General features: G+C 38.2%; 1 protein-coding gene across 4 annotated transcripts in view; it reads right to left on the reverse strand.

Moving 5' to 3' along the window:
• lrfn1 (leucine rich repeat and fibronectin type III domain containing 1) overlaps window positions 1–21,525 on the reverse strand; it is a 132,125-nt gene that overhangs the window by 63,854 nt on the left and 46,746 nt on the right. For 3 of the 4 annotated variants that reach the window (XM_063494087.1, XM_063494089.1, XM_063494086.1), the window contains one exon: window positions 5,556–5,607. The exons of the other annotated variant lie outside the window; for it this stretch is intronic. The gene's annotated coding sequence lies outside the window, so the exon portion shown is untranslated. The remainder of the gene's footprint in view (window positions 1–5,555; window positions 5,608–21,525) is intronic. 4 annotated transcript variants of the gene reach the window in all.

Below are 21,525 nucleotides of genomic sequence, written 5' to 3' on the forward strand. Positions count from 1 at the left end.
ACAAAGCTAATCAATATATATGTCTTCGCAATCTTCACTTCAAACTTTAAACACAAGCTTTTTTCTTTCCTTTTTTCTTTAAATAAACACAAAAAAACATTACATCCGGTTTTCAACTTTTCAGAAATAATGGCTTTCAACACTATCATTATCCTCCATAGTTTGACTTGCTTTACCGTGCTTCTTGAAAGATTTGTGAAAAGAAGAAGAGTGCTGCTAATGTTTGTAATTTTCTTTTTTCAATTTCTAAAAGAAACAAAAAAAAACAACAACTAGATAAATCACACATTTGCACTAACAATGACATATAGACCAATCAGACATAACATTAATCAAATCAAATCAAATCACTTTTATTGTCACATCACATGCGCAGGTACACTGGTACAGTACATGTGAGTGAAATTCTTGTGTGCGAGCTTCACAAGCAACAGAGTTGTGCAAAATACAATAACGTAAAACAAGCAAAATATAAAAATGGCTAATCTAAAAAGTAATAAATATATGTACAATATGTAAAGGTATATACATTACTGAATACATTATGATCACTGACAGGTGAAATGAATAACACTGATTACATCTTCTTCATAGCACATGTGATAAGGGAACAAGAATCTCCAAAGCTGCAGCTCTTGTGGGGTGTTCCTGGTCTGCAGTAGTCAGTATCTATCAAAAGCGGTCCAAAGAAGCAACAGTGGTGAACCAACGCCAGGGTTATGGGCGGCCATGTCGTCCGAGCCAACAGGCTTTAATTGTTTCCGTTGCTGAAAAAGTTAATGCTGGCTCTGATAGAAAGGTGTTACAATAGACAGTGCATTGCAGTTTGTAGTGTATGGGGCTGCATAGTCACGGCAGCCATCTTGACCCTGTCCACCGCCAAAAGTGGCAATAAAGGGCAAGGGAGCATCAGAACTGGACCACAAAGCAAAGGAAGAGGTTGGCCAGGTGTAATGAAGTATGTGGATGGCTGGGGACGAGTGCAACTCTTACATTGGGAGCACATGGCACCCAGATGTACTATGTGAAGATGACAAGCTGAGGGAGGCAGTGTGATGTTTGAGCAATAACTGGCTATGGAAACCTTGGGTCCTGCCATCCATGTGGTTGTTAAGTTAACATGTACCACCTACCTAAGCATTGTTGCAGAACAACAACAACACCCTTTCATGAAAACAATATTACCTGATGGCTCTTGCCTCTTTCAGTAGGATAATGTGCCCTGCCACAAAGGAAAAATGGTTCAGGAATCTCAATTTCAAAAATGATTCAGTTCTCAATTCAATCGAGCATCTGTGGGATGTGATGGACAAACAAGCCCAATCCATGTATTGCCACATCTATCTATCTATCTATCTATCTATCTATCTATCTATCTATCTATCTATCTATCTATCTATCTATCTATCTATCTATCTCACCAAATACATGAAGCACACTATCTACAGTAATGAACTGGCCTTACTCTGTGCTGAGCTCTGTTCTTTTCAGTCTTCCTGTATAACAGCTATTAGAGGGAAAATGAACCAAAGTACTGTAACCTGGATTGCACATGTAATAACATGTCAAAGGTGTCAAACTCATTTCCTGCACTTAGCTCGCTACCAAAGGAGACCAAAATCATCTACCTGAGAAAATAAATCATAATCCCGAGACCGTGTCGTCCACGTTGTTTTTAATTTACACCACTGAGTTAAATCTCCTCTTTGCTAAACTAATTCGAAGAACTCAATCAACTCAACAGAGAATCGCAGATATTCTGCTCGTTTTAGAAAGTCCATACGAAGCTCTACATCTCGTTTTATGTATTTCTAGGTGAATTCAATTGCTAATGCAAGTGTTTTGCCTTTAAAAGACTTTCTATTTCTATCCAAGTGCCAAATAAACTGATAGCTGCTTTCCTGTGCAGCGCTCCAACGAGACACTCCCTTTGTGCAGAATGTATCCTGCAGAACTGCCAGTTCAAAGGAAGAAAAAAATCAATGTCCTCTCAAAGTGCCACATTATATAAACCCCAGCAATCAGAAACACGATCAGATTCAATATTTGCACTGTTTTGTGGCCATGTTCACTGACATATCATGATATGGTGCATTTGCAGTGTTGTTGTTAATCTTTGGACATTTCTTTTTTTTTTTGCACTGTTGCATTACAGTATATGTGAAGCTTTTAGATTTGTTCCCCTTTTGTTTGAAAGTTTAAGTGATTAAGAAATAAGATTTCTAAATCACTTAATACATAATAATAATAATAATGTGCTCTGTATATGTAGAAAGACACTAAATATCATGAAAGTCCATCCCTCCATTCTTTCCCAACAGACCAGAAAGTCTCCCTCTAAACCAACCAGTGAAGTTTGCAGCAGGCTGTGACGTCAAAACCACATAAGCATAACCCCCACTAGAAGAGATCTGCCTGAGTAGGCACAGACCCTCTGTTTTTTGACTGAGCAGCCACTGCTATTTCCTCACCAGAGTCACTTTTCCAAGCTAAAATATCTCAATCAGGAGCAAGGAACATCAAATCTGTTGTTGGCTGTAAGAGTGAACACAAAAGTCTTCATGTACTCCCAGCATCTGGGGAACTAAATACAAGTGGATTACTTTTATTTTTATGGCAATGTGGTCTGCACCACAGTGGCAAAATCCTTTTCTCACAGCCAAGAGATATTTCGAAATTGTAATGCTGAGGCAGTGTTTTCATTGGAGAGTTTTTCGTTTGTTTCTCTCTGACTCTCCGTGCTTACACATACCTTATTCAAACACAGACAAATTCCTAATAAAGCCTTCCTTGTTTTTCCTTCCTGTGGTCAGACAACGGAATTAGTGAAAAGAAAAACATGACTAATATGCTGCATGTGTGTACTACATGTTAACCAGCAGTCACTTATAAGCCGTTTCCAAAGACGTTTTTTGGCAAAGTTACCCTGCACATGTTGTTTATCTACTGTAAAATGAAAATGCTAGAAACAACAAAATGTCTCAAACAGCTGCCATCTCAGGTGAATGTGCTGCTGCTACCACTGGCTTATCCACTGTGTCCCTGGCAGACCTGTGTGTGGCGGGTCTGCTGGATTTAAAGCTACAGACACTGAAACATCTCTTAGATCTTGACACTCTGTTTAGATTTAATAATATTCTGTATGACAACCGGAGCTGAAACTTGAAATACATGATCAAGGGACATTAACTTGTTAAAAAGGGTCACAGTCTGAAAACTAAAGCTGTTTTCACATGTGCGCTGAAGTCTTGAACTTTGCAAGACATCACCCAGAAGAACGGCATGTGAGAACAAAAAATGTCAGAATCAATCTGTATAAGGTCCATGTGATGTCAGATTGAGCCCAAGTGTGAACAGAGTGAGTAATTGCCCAGAGATTTCACAAAGGTGAGTGTGCATTCTGATGACATTTCTATCATGTCACCTGCACGCTCTATCCTGGTGTCCCCCTCCCCAAGCCCCTGCCTAAACCAAAGAGTATCTCCAGTAGTGTCAAACACACATGCTATGTGTGAAAGAGCAACACTGGACAGTGTGCGTCCCTGATCATTCAGACAGTTACGTGTGACATTTATGTGTGAAAACAGCTAAAAGCTGGGGCAGAAACCATGTTTTATAATAAAAACCTTTTCGCATCTTATGACTCAAGCAGACTGCAAAGAAACAAAAAACTCTGCGCCTCCTCTTTCTTTACAGGTTAAAGCCTGATACAGCAGCTTTTGCCCAAACATAGATCTTTTCAGACCAAAGTGGGTGAGTAATACAAAGTGGAATGAAGAACAACATTCAGGGAAATAAGATGTGTGGGTGCAACGGGGTGAACAGATGACTTTCACCTAGGAGAGTGAGGTTCAATTTGAGTGAAGCTAAAAGTCAGCAGTGACTTGTTTTTGGTGCGTATGTGTGCATGCTCATCTGGAGGGGGGCTTAGACAAGAGATATATTTAAATTCTGCTGTGTGTTTTCTTTTTTTTGCCCCTTCAAATTTCAACTTACTGAAAGGATCTGAAAACTCTCTCCACCACTGGTTAAAACCTCCTACAAGCTGAGAAGATCATGAAAATTTGATGACTGTAATAAATTACTCTAGAAGCTTTAGACCACAGATAAGACAGCACCACTCTCCTTAAGTACAGACCTACCAGGTGATTACTGTAAACACAGGAAAACTAATTTAGCAAGGGTGTATCCAGTCATATTACTTCTTTGTTCTCAAATAACTACTTTTGTTTCAGGTTATGGGAATGTTGACACGCAATTACCACTGTAGTGGCTTTCATGACATTGATGAAGCTGTAAATAAAGAGCTTGAAAAGTCACAGCATGTCCATTCTTACTGGAGCAAGAAAGACATTTTTTAAACTTGTCGCAAATAAAGCAAACGTGAAAACAATAGAAGAAAAAAGTCTAAAGCGACGTCAAAGTAAGAAGCTTGCATATCCTTTGTTTTTTGGGTTTTTTGCACAAAGGCATTTAGGAAAACTTGTCATTAGAAACATCCAGCTGCTCTATTTTCTGAGCGGTGATAATGTGCTCTCGTAAGACTTTTGACAAGAGGAAGCACACATGAGGCATGAGTTCATGCTGAGTTTATGTCATGTGAGAGTACAGCAGCTGAAAAGCAGCTTCTATCTATCTGCAAACAGAAACACGAGGGCAACTTAGAATAACAGCGGCACATTATAGGTGTTCATCTACCAAGGATCCTGTTTAAGGTGTGATATATGCTTCATTGGAGGCTCATAAATAATTGACTCATTACATAATGGTGAAGACAACCTTCCTTCCCTTAGTCATTATTTACTGTATAAAGAAAATTCCTTTGATATTCCTCAGGAATTGGCGGTTTGTCATATATATTCAATGTTGCACACATTCATAAGTTTATCAAACCATCTATTGTATGTATTCTCAATCCGTATTCGCAGCAGCCCAGGGTGTTTTCTGCCGTTCATCAGAGAGGCTGTTTTCCCTATTGAGATAAGAAATTAAATCTGCAGGAGCAGAGGATGCTGGGTTTGCTGCAGGGTGGTGAAGCAGCAGCTCTGATAATGGAGCCGACTCCCATTGCGCAGGCTATGAGGCAAACAGCCGTGGCGCCAGCCCAACCCTGCCTATGTGAGAGGATAGTTAACAGAGTCACTCAGCTGAGGATCTCTCTCTCGTTCTCTCTCTGCCGCTCTCTCCTTTCTGTATGTGAACATGTGGTTAAAGCTGTATGTGACAAAGCGAAGGAAAAGTATGAGACGCTGTGTTTTTGAATTGCTCCGTTTCTCAATTCGAGCTAGTGTGTGGGAGAAAAAAGGAAATGGAAGAGTAAAACTGCAAGCTTCGCCTTTGTGAAGGGAATATGCTCGCATGATGAGTCAAACATATTGACCCTGAGTGATCGATCGAGTCAAAGGGTGACAATATACCTTTAGCATATCGTTATCAAAGCCTCTTCCTTTCTGTCCGACTGCCGCCATCACTTTCCTCTCACATTAACAGTCTGGATGTTTTGTAGAGTGTTATGCAAATGTAAAGAGGGTTTTAATTTCAATTTGGGAACTCACCAGAATACTGGGCTGTTTTGGATGCTCCTCACAGGGTTCAGTTCAAAGCAGCCTGCGGAGAGAAATAAACGGTCACACCTTAATGTGCAGGCACAAATAACATTGGGGGCCATACGGCAGCAGTTGTAATAGTGTCAGAATTGTAAAAAGGTTCAATTTATAGTTCAATCTTTGATTCCATCCTAATACAGACCTAATACAAATGATTTGATATTTCTGTATTGGTGGAACAAAAGATTTTCTGCCTACAGAGCCTCTTACCCAGGTAGAAGAAATATCGCTCTTCTTGCCTCCTACTCTAAAGATGATTTCCAGCTTTATATAGATAATTAATATTTTTCTCAAGTCTATATAATAATTAACCTTGGATTGTCATTACAGCTATTAAATAGGATGAATGGATTCAATGAATGCCGACTGCTGAATGCTGAACATGTCGTTTCTGGAGGTTTTGCTACCTTCTTTTGTGCCATGCACTAAGTAACACACTGCATTATCGCTGCAAATTTTATTATTAAGATGTCACCCATAGAAAAATCGAGAGGTTCAGTAAAGGTAATAACTTTAATAGAATGATAAAGAAATACCGTAAGGTATTTTAATCCAATACAGCCTCCACACTGACCAAGCGATTAAAGATTATATTGCGGGCACAGAAACAATCTATCCCAGCTCATTAATTACACCCGCCTTTTCAGTTAAACAGTTATTTAATGAATTAAATTAATCATCTAACTAATCATTTCATTAATTAACAACATCTGCACTGATTCTTCTGCACTGTCTCAAAGCTGTGAACCAACCTTAAACCTCTTATTAGCAATACCAAAACCTTTTACCACCTTAATGTTAAAAGGTCAAAGCAGGATCAGGTTTTTACAGATAGATGGCTTTAGCTTTCTCTCTCCAAATTTTCAATAAAAGACATTTTATGAATTCATGAAGATATTAGCTCATTTGGAATTTGATGGCAACACAAGGCTGGAAACGTAATTGGTACTAAACAGAAAAGACTTGAAAATCATTTAGCAAAGAATTAGGTTAATTGGCAACAGGTCAGTAACACCACTGGGTCTAAAATAGCATCTTAGAGAGGAAGAGTTTCTCAGAAGATGCACAAGATACCCAAATTTGCAAAAGACTGCATCTACAAATTACAGAATCATGTTTCTCAACGCAAAATTGCAAAGGCTGGGAATATCTCTTATACCTCTCTATGGTACATAACATCATCAAACAATTCAGATTATTTGGAGAAATCTCTGTGTGAAAGGGACAAGGCCAAAACTCAATATCAGAGGGCTGTGATCTTCAGGCCCTCAAGAGCTCCTGCATTAAAATCACTGTATGGGCTCAGGAACACTTCCAGAAGTGCAAGCTGAAGCTCTTTCACACAAAGAAGAAGCTATATGTGAACATGAAACAGAAATGCCACCATTGTCTTTGGGCCACTGTTCATGTGAAATATAATGAGGCAATTGGAAAACTAAGAACATGGGTAATCTGCATCCTCCAGATTACACAGAAAAGAGAAGAGGGACCATCTGACTTGTTATCAGCATTTAGTTCAAAAGCCCAAGTTTCTGATGGTATGAGGATGCATTACTGCTTATAGAACTGGCAGCTTCACATCTGGAAAGACACCATTAATGCTAGAAGATATATACAGGTTATAGTGCAACATATACAATGTCTTGCATATTTCAGCAAGTCAATGCTAAAGAACATACTGCAGCTATTGAAACAGCATGGCTTCATAACAGAAGACTCCCTGAACTGCTGACCTGGCCTGCCTGTACACAGAGTAAAAACATTTGGACCACCAGGAAGTGAAAATTACAGTAAAGAAGACCCAGGGCTGTTGAGCAGCTTGAATCCTTTATCAGACAAAAATGAGACAACATTCCTCTTCCAAAAGTCCAGCAGCTGCTCTCCTCAGTTTCCAGATGTTTACATACTGTTATTAGAAGAAGAGGGGATGCTACACAATCATAAACACAGCCCATTAAACACAAAGATGTGTTGCTGCTATTAAATTCAGAATGAGAAATTGCTCAATTTCTCAGCTTAAACATTTCATATGTTTTCTGTGGTTAATTGCCAAAAAAACTTCTTTCATTCTGATTTTCTTTAGATTTTACACAGCGTCCCAACTTGAGTTCATAGTACTGCATGCCAAAAATATTCCACTAGATATTTTTGATCCATCAACTTGTATTCAAGTGAGTAAAAATGTGTTGTTGTTGTTTTTTTTTTTTAAATTTACAACAACTAACTCACATCACCCACCATAAAAACCAATGGTAATATCTGGCAGACAGATGAGCTGTTATTAATACATTTTTGGATGTAAATAGGAAAGGTTTCAAGCTAAATTATGAACTGATTCTCTGCCTCTTGATTTGACAGCATACGTGACAAATGATCCTTTACTTCCTCCCTTCTACATTAAAGCACTGACTGGGTATAAACCCAGCATGTACCATCTAAGTTTGGTGTAAATACTTTCCCAAATACACAAAGAAAATGTTAAACCTCATTGAAGCCACTGCAGAAATGTAAATAGGTTAAAATTGTTCAAGGCAGCATTCTGTCTGTCTCTCCCCAGTTCACTAAATGTGCACATGGAGCTATCATTTTTAATTGAAGCTTTAGGAGATGAAGGAAAAGAGGAACAGTTTTTCAGGAGTAATGACAACATAGGAATAGCTCTGATTCTCCTCTGTCAAATTTAATTGCCAAAACAGCCATCTTGATTAAAATCTCAACAGCCCTTTTTATCAGTCCCAGGCATGGCAGAGAAAGCGTGTTTGTCCAAGCAATAAATATTTACCAACCCAAACTCTCCATTCTACCGAGTGTAAACAAGGTAAGTCTCTACAAAAGACCCTGACATTGAGAGCAACCTTTAGAGGTTGTTCAGTAGCAATCAATTACATCAGATAGAGACATGCCCCCACTTCTTCTTCTGTGTCAAGTTTGCGGCTCACCTCCTGCCTACACGGGCTCTCTTAATGTGCACTGTGGGTGATATTCCAAACATTAGCTAAATCCAAAATCATCAAGTTTAATCTAAAACAGCTTATTTTGTTTTACATTACATAATGCCAAAGAGCCAGCATTCCCTGACCTAAACAGCGATGTGAAAAGTACAATTTCATGGTTGCTGCTCTTCCCTGAGATGCCTATTCTATCTCTGTGTTCTTAAAGGACTAAAGATTTGACTAATACATACTGTACACACTCAAGCTGCAAATATCACCAGTGCTTTTCAAGACGGTTTAAGCCGTCATAGTACATATTGTAAATGCATGCTACCTGCCCCACCATCAACTCATCAAACTCCCACTCAGACACATCAAACACATCCAGTGCGTGCGCATCCGCATCACTTGAGTGACATGCCGATTGGGTTTTGTGAGAGGATTTTCTACTCTGCATATGGCTGATTGCTGCTATTTTTCTAATTAAAAACACTGTAGAGGGATGTGTGACTTCCAGTGGCGAGGAGAAAGGTCGGATGCTCGAAAACAAAAGCAGTTTTGCTTCAAAACATCTTTCAGAGATCAGATGTCATTAGACTCATATACCGCCTCTAGCCAGTTCTTCAGTTGTGCCAAAACAGATGGTGTGTGTAGCTTTTAAAGCTCGACTCCTGTGGCTAAAAATATATAGGGCTCAGAGCTTGTTAATTCACTTCAATCAATATATTTGCCTTTAGTTTCTCTGTCGTTACAAAGAAAAGTAACTCATATTGATTATTATTTCCCAGACTGAAATTTTTAATGATTTAATTCACCCAAATCTACATATCTTAAGTATTTTCTATCATACAGTGAGAAGTAACGTTTCATATGATCACATTCACAATGCAGAACCACAAAAGATTTTTGCTACAATGACTAATTTAGCCAAATACCAGCTAATTCTAGTACTATAACTGCCTAATCAATTACCAGCAACACTGTCTGCCATAAAAAAAATATCATGACTCTAAATTCTATACATTTACAATCTTATATAATTGTTATACTGGTGATTTCTATTTGACTGATGATTCATTAGATACTGCAGCAGTGAGTGTGGAGGTTTGCTTCTCCCTGCTTTTGTTAACCCAGCGTAGCAACCCAGGCTTTTCATCTGCAGCCATCCTCAAGGACAAACAGCTTTTTGTTCACCGTTTTTTGAGAACCTCAGCCGTTCAGTACACAGGGTGAGGCAGCCGTTTGGATAGAGGTAAGCTTGGATTTTAATCACGCCCCGCATATTGACAAAATGGAAGCTTTTAGATGACTACTCTAGTTTTATCGCCCCAAAATGATGTCACGTTACTGATGGCCATAGAAACTTTATCAGTCGAAGCACTCTGTAGAATTCCTAATGTGTTTTTCATTAGTAATAATCATGACTCAGCAGACTCTCAAACTGATGGCAGTAATAGCACCAGGACCACCTTTAGCAGCAATAACTTTAAGTAATCATTTTCTCTATGCCTCTATCAGTCTCTCACATCACTGTGCAGAAATTCTGGTCCACTCTTCTTTACAGCGTTGCTTGAGTTCAGTGGAGGATTGCAGAAAGGTCGCTTATATACAGAGTTCACGGTCAATTCACGATATCTTCTGTGGTTACAAATCACACCCAAATCATCGCCCCTCCACCACCATGCCTGCCAGTTAATGTGAGGCATCTCCATTTTGGTCTCATCTTTCTAAGGACGCTGTTTTGTGGTTTGTTCAAATGCAACTTTGTTAACCTAAGCCATGCTGCCATGTTTTTTTTGTTGTTTTGCTTTTTTAGAGAAAAGAGGTTTTCTCCCCAAGCCAGACATGTTCAGTGATCTCTTTAATTCTGCTGTTATTAGCTTTAACATTTAACATGCTAACTGAGGTCTGTAGTGTCTAAGATGTAGCGCTTTGGGTTTTTTTCCCCAATTTTTCTGACCATTAGATGGTCTGACCTTCGGAATTGTGGTTTTGTGTTACCACACATGCTCCCGACCAGCAAACTGTCAAAATTTCTGCTTGTGGTCACACAAAGTGGATTTGATAAGCAGTACACTGAAAGACCCTGGAATATTAAATCTCTATACCTCTGTCTAAGATATGTTTAAAAATAGCAAGCGCATAGAATACATACTTCTCTATTACTCTGCTTGACTTGCCAGAAGGTTAATGTAAATATTTTAAGGCCATGGCCCAGGTTGTGATCACAAAAGCAAATCTAAAAACAAATAAAGAACCATATATATAAATTGGGGTTACGAACCTAACCAGTCAGATGAATTGTAAATAGTAAGAGGCATATGGAGGCCTAGGGAGTCTGAGCAAGACCTGTGTTTGCTCCCTGCTTGATACCTTATCTTGAAGCAATCAGTGTTGAATACACAACAAGAAGCGACATAATGAGAAGAAAAAGGATGCAAAGATGCAAATACCCAGGCCATTACAATGCATGCTAAAGTGATGGTTTGACTGCAGTGTTTTTCCTCTCGAGGATGTTAAATATGCTGTGATTTTTATCAGACACCAAACAGCCGTATTACACTGTTGCCTCCGCTGAGCGCGATTTAGCAGACAGCATATGGCTCTCTTAGCATGCCCACAGTTGGCATACTGTCCATTACCAGTACCTCTAGGGCAGCCAATGTGACCTCTAGAGAGGAGAGCGCTCCCAGACAAAGGCAACAACCTAAGGCAAAGGCCAGCTGAGGGCTGAACTGCAAAGAGCGGGGACACATGAATGCACAAATGCAAAAATGTGCTTATGTTTTACGATAACATTTATCATGACTAGGATGTTGTGACTCCTTTGTTAGGAAGGAAATCTCTTTGTGGTGCAGACAGTGACCACTGAGACACTGAGCAATAATACAAGATGCCTGAGAGAATCACATCAAATAAGATACGCTCTAATAATTGCCATGGTTATGCAGCTATTTTTAATAAAAAAAGCACACAGTTACATTTGCAAGTCTATGTTATCCTAAACTGTGTACTACGTATATAAGTCAGTGAACCACAGAGAGCAAGGTGACTGAGTAGTACCCTTTAGTCATCTCATATGATTAACTATAAACAGAACACGGCTGTGCACAACTTGGCCAAAGAGGTCAGCAGGGTCAGCGGCGTGTCTTGGACATGCAAACTAAGAGCATGCGAAGAATCAGAGTTTCCCCTCAAATCTTGATGAGTCAGGCTGGATCGTCTCCGTGGCTCATCATCTGATGCTACGGTAGTAAGCTCTTTCCCCCTCCCCTTTCCCCCTTGCGAACAGAAGCCTCTGATGATGTCCGTAATGCTATTTATACACTTAGGCACACTCAGCACATTTACCAGCATCACATAAATAATCAGCAGGTATGAGAGACAGCGTGCAAGAAGGATAGGTTTGCTATCAGTTACAACAACTTCTGGCTTCCTAATTTCACAGAGAAATGTACCAGGTGTGGAACAACACAGTTCTGGCTGCATCTCCCGGGCTATTTTATTCTGATGTACTCGGCTCAAAACTGAAACTGAGGTTTTACTGCAGACATAAACAAGCAACTGTCTGTAATAATGGGCATTTTTAATGCAAAATCTTTAATGGGCATATAGATTCTTCTGAGCAGTATATTACGGTGCCAGGGAACTTAAACTCCATATCAGAAACATTTCAGGTTTCTTACTAACAGGACACTGCACAACTTTAAATTCTCTGCAGAGGTGTGCTGTAGCAACTGGCCACTTAGTTTTCTAAATAAAAAACAAGCATACATCATTCATAAGCTAAAATAATTACCACACCATACCACTGCAAAATATTTTTGGTTCACTAGCTGATGAGCATGTTACAACACAAAATATTCATTGTTGACACAAAATATTCACACAAAGTTATATATATATATATATATATATATATATATACATATATATATATATATATATATATGCACATGACAGTAATCGAGATAAAAACAGAAGCATGTTGTACCCAAGGTATTGCTTTTTTTCTCCTTTTTTGCTGTTATTGGTATTATTATTCAGCCCTGGACTTTGCATTAGTGGAACTGTTTTTTGTTTCTCTCTCTTTTTTTTACCCTTAATTTGAAGGCAGACTGTATACAGTCTGCAAAAATGGCTGCAAATTTGAACACAACTGCAAACAAATGATGTAAACACAAATCGTGTCCAAAAATGCTATTGAATTTTTGGCCCCGCAGTTAATTTGGCATTCTGGAATACACACTCTCTCGTTAGACTGCTTGCACTGACTGTCTAGTCGCCAGTACTACATAATCACGCCCTTCATTTACATCTCCTACTAATGTTTACAGAAAAATAAACACGGAAACATACAGATATACCGCTTCGGTAACAGAAGCTAATGTCTGCTGTGTTCATTCCATTTAAGGCAGCAGACTATTTACTCAAGGGGTTCAAGGAGAATCCAGACCATCTTCCCTGTGAGAAAACTGTTCTGATGCAGGAGGGGCCAAGCCCCAAAGCACTAAAATACTGCACCCCAAACACGATTATCCAGCACTTTAAATATTCTTCCAAGGGTACATCATGCCCCTGTTTAAATTTGTGTGACAGAAAAATCCTTCCAGGCTTATATCGTGTTAGATGTGATTTTTCAAATTTAGACACACAGTAAGAATTGACATGACAGTAAAATATACATTCACTGTGTTCATATGTTATCCAATTTAAAATGTTTGTAAATGAATTAAACACCACTTGCTTGCCACTCTTTCGGTGTCTGCATTAATTAAACCCCCCCCCCCCCAAAAAAACAGGAGTGTGTAAGTACAATACAGATACGAGTATGCACTGTTTTTGCCTATTTCATAAAACTGCACATTCTGTTTTGCAGACTTTAATTAGAACTTTAGTACTGCAGGGTTTGCTAGAAAAGTTGTTTTAAGAGATTAGTACAGAAGCAAAAACTCAAACAGAAAGAAGGTACGTGACAAAACCAGCCATCAAAGCAAACAGGTAATAACCAAAAGACAAATATGAACACAGAGAAAAGAAGAAGCACTAACACTAAACATGATAAGAGTGACGGGGGAACCGGAACGAGGAGACAAAACAGAGGAAGGAAAAGAAAGACTGGCGATACTGGGAATAAAAAGAACACAAGAAATATCAACAAAATCAAAACAGGAACAAAACTCAATAATTACTAAACAAAAAGCTGGGACCATGATATGACCGAGCAGAGGGACTTGCTTAAGGTAACAATATCCACCCCCCCACAATGCATACTAAGTGAAATAAATGGAAAAGTCAAAATGCATTGGTGCAACTCTCATTGTGAGGACAAAGGGAGCATTGTGGGACAGCAAAGTCCCCAAAACACATAAGGGGAGATTTTCTTTTTAAATCTCTAGTTTCTTTATTGTTGCACTGACATATGTCTATAAAACAGCTAATGGGAGGAGCAGACTGATAAAAACCCATTAGTTAACTAAATGAGCACAATGAGCTATGCAGAAGTTGTGAAGTGGCTTCGTTGAAGAGTTGGCTTGGACAGGAAAGGGAAAAACTACAGCATGGTTCAGCTGCAGTGGACAGTTTTTCTTTATTTATTTTATTACTTGATTTCCTTGCACTACAAAGAAGCTTTTGTGTGTCATGACTTCTGTTTTTTTCTACCACAGTAGAGGATAAGTTAAAGCAACAACAAGAGCACAAATATCAGAACGTTACCAGTTGTTTCACATATTTCTGACACTGCCCCCCAGTAACACTAGACAGCTACAGTATGTAGACGTGTGTCTGCAAGGCTCTGCAAACACAGCTAGCACCAAGCTTATAGCACCAGTGCTGAGACTACACAGCATCATGCTGGAGGCTTGATGCACTGGCACTCCCAAATTACGCTCCTCAACAACACCAGAGAAGCAGTGCTTATACTGTATGCGGCTGTGGATATTTACAGTCTAAAACCACCAATTCATCACATATACACATAAACCCACATTATTACTCTGATTATTAAATGTCATAAGGATGGTGATTGATTCATTTACAAAGCTCATGTTAACACAAAGGATAAAAACCGAAAAGTCAATAATAAAGAGAAATCATTGTTGAAATACAATTTTAAAAATTGTCATTTTTCAAGGACTTGTGGATAATTTAACATTAAGCTTATAAATGTCACTTTGACTAATAAGTTACAGACTTATTAGTGGAAAATTGACCAGCAATACAATGTTTTCCTACAGTATACCATAACACCTCACTTTAGATTCAATCACGATCATAGCACCAACAGTTCTTACTAATGAACTGCATTTATGTCTAGTTTAGTGTGCGTGTGTGTGAGATACATGTTTTTTTAATCCATGCGTATCGCTTGCAGCTGCTCAGTTTGTGTACTTTCTGGTAGAGCCTGGTGCCATGTCAGGTGGCTTGGTTTATTTATAAAGACAGCCACACAGATTTGACAGACTGTTTAATTTTACTTTGAAACTGTGCAGCACATATGTTAAAGTAGTGACTACAGCCGTTACATGCATCACATTATGGCTACAGCTATTTAATCAGCTGAAAGGGAAGACATTCACACATTTGATATGTCACTTTGCATGATGTTACAGGTAAAATGAATCCATGATGTGTGTGTTTTCTACTGGTACTCAAATTAAAATTTCAAAGTGTTAGTGATGGAATGCATTTGCACTTTCGTACAAGCTGAATAACAAACAGGTTTCACCTCATGAGCTTTATTAACACATCTTCAGCCTGTATATATAATTTATGGCATGAACACGCCAAAACATGGGATGTGGAAGCCACAAAATGACCCCAACAAATATATGTGTGGTAGAAGCGTTAAACTATTATTTAATCATCTGCATATCTCCCTATAAGGAAACAAAACTGTTACTTACGCTGTTACTTACAAGGTTCCAGTAAAGAAAGAAGCAAAACAAAACAAAACAAAAGAGATAAAAGAAAAAACACAAGTTGTAAATTTTGCTGGGCAGAGGCCGCCAGTTTGGTTGTCATTTTAAGTTTGTGCCCATTCAGTAAAAGATAATACTAATGCAGTACTGTGCAAATGTCTTCGTTTTACCCTTTTGTTTCCAATGAGCTGACCTTCCAGTAAGTTTTAAAAGTGGTCTTCAGCAAAAAATCTCCAGGTTTTGTGAAGGTCTTTTAAAGTTTTGACTGTTATTTAGAGGAATATTTTTTGTGTGTGTTAAGCCACTTAACACTGACCTATGAATTATTCAAGCATTAAAAAAAGCACCTAATTTAAGGGATGAACCAGTGTTGTATCTGCACATAACAGACAATTTAGCAAAGAACCAATTCTGAATTGTATCTTTAGCCACTTTGTTACTAGCAGTCTGTCAGAAAACATATAATTTGGTCCCGCTTCTTTAGTTGAATCTCTGTAAAATACCAAAGATAACACACTTTTACAGGCGTAAAAACAGTATTTTTGCACCAAGTTGATTCCCAAAGAGTTAATTTCTGAAAATCTGGCATATCTTAGCATGCTGCGCAGTGTGTCCTTTAAAAATAGAGGACAATGGACATGTGTGGAACAAAAGAAGGAGCAACGGGGCTAAACTGTGCATCTATAGCAGATGCACAGTATCTGAAAGTCATGAAAAAATAAAATGGAAATACAGCAGAGACCTGACACAGGAACTGAGGATGCAACTTGCCTTTTACTTGAGCTGCTTAAAGAAATTACAAGAAAGAACCAAAAGAGTTTCAGCTATATTGAAGTATAAAGGCAATCATAATAAAAAGCTTTTAAAAATTGTACAAACTCTTTTTTTGCCTTGTATACATGGATTTCCATGTATGTTTGCATATGTATCAATAAATAACTGCAAGTATGTCCCATTTTCTCTAGCAAAATATAAAGAAATGAGGGTTGGCCGAAGACTTTTGCACTGTACTGTAAGGATGCAAGTCTGATGACTCTTATAGCTTTGCCTGTGCAGAAAATGGAAAGTGAAAAGATTTCCTTTTAAGCCTGCAAGAGAGACAAAGTTAAAGGTATTTTGAGGATAATTTAAAATCCAAAAGTGTCAGCCATGAACCCACAGCTTATAATACCACGGTAAAGTACATGAGAGCTAAAACAACACATGAAATTTTATTTTTAATTTCCTAAAATACACAAATCTGTGTGTAATACAGTAACAAAATAAATTGGAAAAGGGTTGAACATAATTACAACCAATAACTTAATATTATAGGTTGAAGAGGAGGTCATTTTCATTAGTTTGATCTTAATTTTTTTATTTGTTCTAATGTAGTGGGACGTATCATACGTTACTCACATTTTAACATGCTTTTAGAAGAATACAGACATACTAAGCTTCAGGAATAATTGCATAGAGAAATGGATATTTAGTTTATACTTTCCATATGTCTTATGTTCCAGCATTCAACCTTCCCCTGATGACTAAACCTCTTTAAATCTTCAGATTCTGGCAATGAAATCTGAAGTCCATGTTAATGCAATGTAACATGAGATGACACAATGAAACTTTAATGAGTTCCATGAAAAACTGGCCTGCTGCCGCAGCAAATATTGACAGGGTATTATAAGAATATCCAAAAATATTTTTTGTTCAGCACAGAGTGTCATTTCTGATATGTTAGTCATGGGATTTAAAATTCTTGGCAATAAAATAAAGACGCAAAAACAATGCCATTTCCAACATTTTGCAACATCTGAATGTGTAAGAATTTGCCTCAACCTGCTTGTTTTGAAAAGTGATTGTTTTCATACCTCTCCCAGGCTGTCATGGTTAGCTGGACATGGACAGCCTTGCTTAGTCACTATGACAGAACATTGCTTCCATAAAGCATCAGAAGTGCTCCGCTTTGATCCACAGTTACAGTCTTATCTGAACTCAGACATCAAGTGTGCAAAGAGCACCATTGTTTGTTCGGGTCCTGTGATGTACTTGAGTGCTAGCTTTGCATGTCCTGTTATTTACTTCAGTATCTAAGGGCTCCATAAATGCCACAGCACTGGGCTGCAAAGAATAGGACGCAGCCTGAAATAGTATTTCATCAATAGTTTAGATTTGCTCTGCCATTACAGTGTCAGTGGATTTACAATTGGTAATAATAGCAAACTGACAACTACACTGCAAACACTATGATCAGAAACAACAGTAAGCCTGAAAAACCATGGTACCCTATCCATTTATGTCAGGCTATTGACATCCTTGCAGATATTGAAAGGGATTATGTGACTTAAGTCTGCATGTTTTGCATGCCTGAAGAAGTGTTCTACTTGGATGGAAGCTGATCTTGCCGTGCCAGTCAGCTCTGTCTGACTACTGACTTCCTCCTTCGCAGATAATCCCATGAAAAAGACAACTCTTTAATGCTTAACATCCTTAACACAGCTCTCTCAATTCCTTGAATCAAAATTAGCCACCATGCACACACAATCCATTTTGTGCCTCAACACAGACCTTTCCCACATGCCACTGAAGATGTGCCATGAACATGAATAAGGTTCAAAGTCACTGGTGTAAAAAGGCGTCACTGATAAGGCATGTGGCGATTTTGGGCATACATGACACATTGAGACTCAGTTTGTAGCGGATATCAAATTCATTCATCTTGAATTCAGCATTGGCATGTTATAAAATGAATTTATTTGCTATTTGTATTGTGTTAGATTCTATACAAATTCAGCTCAGGCTTCTCTTGGGCTTTGCTATAAAGAACTGCAGATTTCCATTAAGATTAAATGGACAATACTGTGGTGGGACGCCCACAAAAACAATGTTTACTGTAGGGTTTTATAAAAAGACAATAACCAATTGATAGTAATGCTGTTTCTAGTACTATATGTACAACCAGACCTCCTGCTTTTACATACAGTGAATTATATTGAGTGAAGTCAATACAGAATTTAGCCTGATCCAGTTCTTTGATATAACAGTATTACATGGTAAAGGGCAAACTCACGCTCTCAGTTATATTTTAAGTCCAGCATAAAATGTAAAGCTGGGTTTTTTCTCTGGACATCTGCGGCTGACAAAAATGAAAAAATGAAAAAAAGAAATATGGGCATGCATCTGCATGAATAAATGACATTACTGGCCAAATGCTCTCAACACCTCCCAACAGATTCTGAGAAGGAGCAGTGAAAGGCGGAGAAATATGACTGCAGTCAAACAGATTGTTTGCTAAGAAATTGCTAAGAAATGTCAATCAAAATACCCTCGAGTGCAGGTTGAGTCAGTGCGCCTACACACAGAACAAACTTCAAGAATGAAGAGAAACCCCAAAATATACCCTGTGCATGTCCACCTCTTAATTCTTCACTAAAGAAAATGATTTTTTGCCTGTTGTTTATGAGTTAACATTTATCAACATGCCAACACAGAGAAATATGTTATAAATAAATTATTTATAATAACATAAGGAGAAGAGGCATATTTACCATTTTACCATTTACCATATGAAAAAAACACAGAGACATAAGAAGCTATAGATATTGTAGACAAATGAACACATATTTGCAAATGTTTCTAATTTGCTAATACATAAAAGACAGATACAGGTTAAAACTAAAAGTCAAAATGAACAAGTTCACATCATTTTGTTCCACATTTGACACTTTCTCCTGCATGCTAATGTTGGATGCTCAGGCTGACATACTTTAACTATCCAATCACTGTGCCAGACATGTGTGTGTCTTTGTATGGTCAGTGTGAAAGATTACAATGACATTGCCTCTCAGAGAGCATTACTGTTATCTGAAGTCAGGGTTAAGCTTCATTTTTGGCTCAAGTCAGTGTCCAGGCTACACAGACACATTTGCGTGCATTTATTCAAAAAGCTAACTAAATATTGCAGTTCAGTTATGCAGTTAGCAGTTATTGATTTGTTGAAAAGTTGCTGGAACTGCAAAAGGGAATGACCACAAAACATTTCGCCACCAAGGAGAAGAAAAAGTACAACAAACAAAGGTCAATGAAGTATGAAGGAAAAGCAGTAGACAACTGATGGGTTTAATCACTCAGTTTCACTCTACTAAAAGTAAATTCTTTGCACATTGTGACTTCTGACTCCTCCATTGTAGGGGGAAAAGACCAATAACAACACTATCAGCTGTTCCACGTATTTTTCGTCGACAGCTACAACTTGGAGATGCAGTGGCGTTCCCTCAGGACAAAGCAAGGCAACCGCTGCTTGCCTAGTCAAATCTAAAAATAGACCTCTAATATTCTATACTAAAGTAGAAGCAGTCTATCTCCTTTAAACTCAAATAGCATCCTGTCACAAAGCTTCTTGCCTTGGCCGCAGTTGACCATTGTCCCTGGAATTTCCGCTTGCTTTCGATCCCATTGGAGACTGTAGCATGTCTCTTTTTCATGGGTGTGTTCATCTACCGTTAACAATACCTAGGAGATTGTCCAGCTGAGAGACCAGTAGCTTTTACTGGTATTTATGCGAGCACATTGTAGATAACAGCTTTGAGATCAGGTACCATCTGGGCTTTGGGTTGCAACAGAGCTAGCAAGTAAACGGGCTTCTGTGATTTATCATCATAACAGATCATTTTCTTCTTGTTAACCACCTTGTCCAGCCTGCATGATGTAGTGAAGATAGAGTGCAGTGTGAAAAAGTTTTTAATAACTCCTTTCGCACATTTGTAAAAAAAACCCTTGATGATGGAGAGTACACGTCAAATCCAGTTTAATAAAACAAGCAAGTGAAACAGTTGTAGACTGCACTTTCAGATTAGCATCTATGAGAAATCATTTGTGGACCAAATGTACACAGTTCAACGAGCAATTTTGCCAACATTCCACCCTCATTTTTCATTCATATTTTTAATCCCTCTGTAGATATTGATAGTTAACCATGAGCTAATATTAAATCATTTGTGGTAATATAGTGCTTGCCTTTCTGCATAAATCATCGAATGCCACTGTGTAGGTGACATGTACCCAACCTTTACCAATCCCCAAGTTTCTAACTGAAGATTGAAAATATGTTCTTTACTCTTCATGGTTAGATGATTGCTGGTGCTCTGTGCTAATGTTTCCACTGTGTTACCACTGAAATTTACTGGAATGACTTTGGGGACAATGAGCCCATCACAGATAGACAGATCAATTCTGAAGCAGTCAAGCAACAATAAAAGAAAAAAAAACAAAAACACAAAGCACAAAACAAATGAAAATTATTAAGAAATGTTTCACAGATTCAAGTTAGATGTAAGAACTGTGTCAGAGCCACAGTGGTCAGACGAAACATGCGGGGATTAAATATGCAAGTCCGTACACACGATGTTCCTGCACTAAAGCAAATATACACATATTTCCTTCTTTCAAGTATTAAAAAAAGGATCTTACTTAAAAAAGAAAATGTATACATAGTGATAAAATTGTACAATCACATAAGGAAAACCTGATGTACTGAGCAGCAGTGTTTAGTACTATCCATCTGGCTGTGGAGAAGGAAGACCACATGGACACTATCCTCAACTCTCACAAAATTTATGTAGATAATATTACAGTTCATCTTGTCTGATATATAGACTGACTACGGATTACAGTGAAACACAGGGTCCTCTGCAACTTAATGGGTTCAATTTCTTTCATGTACAGAGTTTTCTTAAATATTATGACTGATACAAAAATAAGAACTGCATATTTTTAGTTACAGTTTAAAAACTAGAAGTCTGGAGTTCAAAGATGAAACAACCCCAGTGCACTCGATCACACAGTTTCTTTTGATGTTAACAAAGTATCTAAAGTAGGTTAGCAAACATCTGAAAGTGGCTAGCTAACTGTTCACCTGGGAGCATAATCGCTCATGTAAAGAGAGATAAAACATAATCACAAGCAAATAATATCATTTATCTTCACGTGTAAATTTAACAACTTGAGTGCGTAGAAATCATTGTCCAAGCGCACAAAGAATCCATCACAAATGCAAGAGCGACCAGGTGGTGAGCGCTAGAG

Source organism: Pelmatolapia mariae, linkage group LG14 (genome assembly GCF_036321145.2).
Source record: "Pelmatolapia mariae isolate MD_Pm_ZW linkage group LG14, Pm_UMD_F_2, whole genome shotgun sequence".
Lineage (NCBI taxonomy): Eukaryota > Metazoa > Chordata > Actinopteri > Cichliformes > Cichlidae > Pelmatolapia > Pelmatolapia mariae.